General features: G+C 37.9%; 1 protein-coding gene across 2 annotated transcripts in view; it reads right to left on the bottom strand.

The window, feature by feature from the left end:
- The window catches only part of LOC136424209 (rhodopsin, GQ-coupled-like), a 70,513-nt gene that overhangs the window by 57,488 nt on the left and 10,033 nt on the right, over positions 1 to 2,992 (bottom strand). The window lies entirely within an intron of this gene.

Here is a 2,992-nt window from a genome sequence, read left to right as displayed (position 1 = left end):
AATAAAATATCACAAAGCCTTAAATTTTACTATGTCATCACTGAACAATTAATAATAAGTCTTACCATAGACACAGTCTAGGTACAATATGACATGCAATGATTGAAATTCTTTTCACTTTTTATTGTCAAAATTCGACATACTTTTGGGCACATCACATTCACATAGACCATAGCCATATAGCCAAAAGGCATTTACCAATCAGGAACCAGCATTTGATATAATTGAAAGGCTGTAATACCATCGGATCTTACTTTATTAACGACTGGTCTACTTGTTATTATATGTAATAGGGTCAGTGGTTAATTCTGTGGTTGTTACTCTCCAAGCAGAGGTTTTTGCTTTTTACGTTTTTATCAAGATTTCTATTTTCTCAGATTTCCTTTTTGCAGAGTATTCTGTTATACGGACAGATATGATGCCTTATGTCACTATCACACCTCAGGTAGGAATTTAACCCTCTACTCTTACCAAGACTTACGCTTAAGGGCAATGTGATCCATAGTCTTACGTGCGTGGGGCCCAGCAAGATTTTATTTGCTCTTGCAACAGGCACTTGTACGATGTTGTTTGCATAACGCCGGCCCTCGACAAATATGGCGTCATTCCCCTGACGTTTATAATGAAAAACGACACCCATATTTGTCTACAGGTCACGTTTGGGTCACATATAGAACAATCAACATACACGTAACGCCGCTTAATGAACTCAAAGGGCAAACATTGACGTATAACCGAAGAAAGCGCTACAAAACCAAAATAGAGACTATACATGATGTAAAGAAAGAAAATAAAGCTACCTGTCTAGAATGCCTACTAGTTTGCGTACGTGCTTGATTAAACAGACGCCCCACATGAGGCAATTAAATTAAGTGTTTACTAATGGTTTTAGTGCCCTGTACTGATTTTCCATCATGATATCAATCAATCAATCAATCAAATAATAATTTGTCGTCTGTGCCCCTTGCTAGGCCATAGGACTCCAATCATCATCTTAATTTTACCGTATCATATTTAAAAAATAACAATTTGTAGCATATGAAAATATTCTTTTGATCTGGCAAATTTGTGGTTGACCAACCGTTCTCTTGGCATGGTAACGCCGAGTTGTTTCGTAACAGCATTCCTTTCGGACTTTTATGGTGCGATAGAATGTGCTGATATAGTTGTGTTTATCAAGTTCCTAAGTGCCGTTCAAATAAAGTACTTGAGCGTCGATTTATTTCGAATTCATCATGAAACAACTGTGTAATGACTTTGTTGCGCAATTTATAACAAGGAACCTCTTTCTTTTTCCTTCTTCCTTCTTCCTTTCTTTTTGTTTAATTTTTCTGTTTTCTTTCTTTCTTTCGCTCTTTCCTCTTCTCAGTAACTTTAGTTCTTTCGTTTGTTATTCGTGTTTTTACCATGTTTTGTTATATACTTACGTAAAAGACATACTCGCGCACCTGTTAAATCTGAAAAACAAGCATCAGACAACAACGTTAAGTCTGAAAGACTACTGACTGTCACTAATCCTTCTGTCCTAAGTTATAAAACATTTTAAGATCAACCCTCTTAATTAGGTTCTTTTACACGTTTGCACAAGCGTGCTTTATTCCTCCAGTCTCATTAGAACCGCCGCTGAACCATATTAACAACCAACTACTGTTTGGAGTCACAACAAAAGGCCATTTACCTAGGCATTATCCACCGCTTGGTGGTCAAACATCAACACAGGAGTCGCGTTGTGAAGGAACACTTCTCAACTTTACATTGTACGAAGGCATTCGACTTTTCCAGAATTGATAAAATCTATGAAAGTTGTAAGTCAGATAAACCTCTGTTTTGAATAATTAGCTTGCAATCTTTATGTCATAGGATATATGAAATGATATTTTTGAGTAGTATATCAACCACTGTTTCGAGACACAGCGCAAGGCTATTTACCCAGACATTACCCACCGCTTGGTGGTCAAATATCAACACAGGAGTCGCGTTGTGAGGGAGGACTCCTCAACTTTACATTTTACGAAGGCATTCGACTTCTCTTCATGATTAGTCAAATGTATGATTTTTTTTAAATATCCTTTTGTGTTAAAGAATTAAGTTGCAATATTTATGTTTAAGGATGCATATAGTGGCAGTTATAGGCGGCATGTTCTCAAACACTGTTTGGAGACAAAACAACCAAGTCGCCTTGTAATGTAACAGTCCTACATTTTACGAAGGTATTTGACTTTTGGTGGGGATACGTTTAAAACATCCATATTTTTCAAATAAGAAATATGTCCGTCTTAAAACTTAATGTTCAGGATACAAAATGACATTTATGGGTGGTATATTCTCAAGCACTGTTTGTAGACACAACAACCCAGATTTGCGCAGACATTTCGCGTTTGTTTGGTAGCTAAACATTGGTACAAAAGTCTCGCCGTGACAGGGACAATTCTGGCTTTCATACGGGACTTCTGTTGGCAGTTATCCCACATGATGGTGAATCAACATGGACGTGATGACGTGTAGTCTTAGCCTCCAAAGCAGGCTCCACAGTTCGCGTTTAGATATTCCTTTTTATGATAACGCACAGTTTTAATTCCTTATACTAATAACTTGTTCTGATGGCTCTTATTTTTTTCACAATTATTGACGACACGACAGTTATCAAAAACCGTTCTTGATGAACAACAAGGATATGCATCTGTAATAAAAATGCCCTCCGTGAAACCTCTCTGGGGCTATATCAACATGCGGTGATGTGTAGTAGGGTGTACTCACTGCACTGGCGTGGTGAGTACCATGGCTGTGGGCCTAGCAACGGAGGGTGTTTGTAGAATGTCGCGGGGGACGGACCATTGTGGGGGGAGGGAAGTCAGTGGTTCATTGCAGGGAGAAAATGGGTTGAACGCTTGGTTGTTTGAACACCTGTGCATATTCATTACACTGACCAAAATTCCATGTAATATGAACTATCAAATGAAAAAGAAAATGAAATTCAAAATAGAGTAGAACA

The sequence above is a fragment of the Branchiostoma lanceolatum genome, chromosome 18 (assembly GCF_035083965.1).
Source record: "Branchiostoma lanceolatum isolate klBraLanc5 chromosome 18, klBraLanc5.hap2, whole genome shotgun sequence".
Lineage (NCBI taxonomy): Eukaryota > Metazoa > Chordata > Leptocardii > Amphioxiformes > Branchiostomatidae > Branchiostoma > Branchiostoma lanceolatum.
This window is presented reverse-complemented; position numbering and strand designations above follow the sequence as displayed.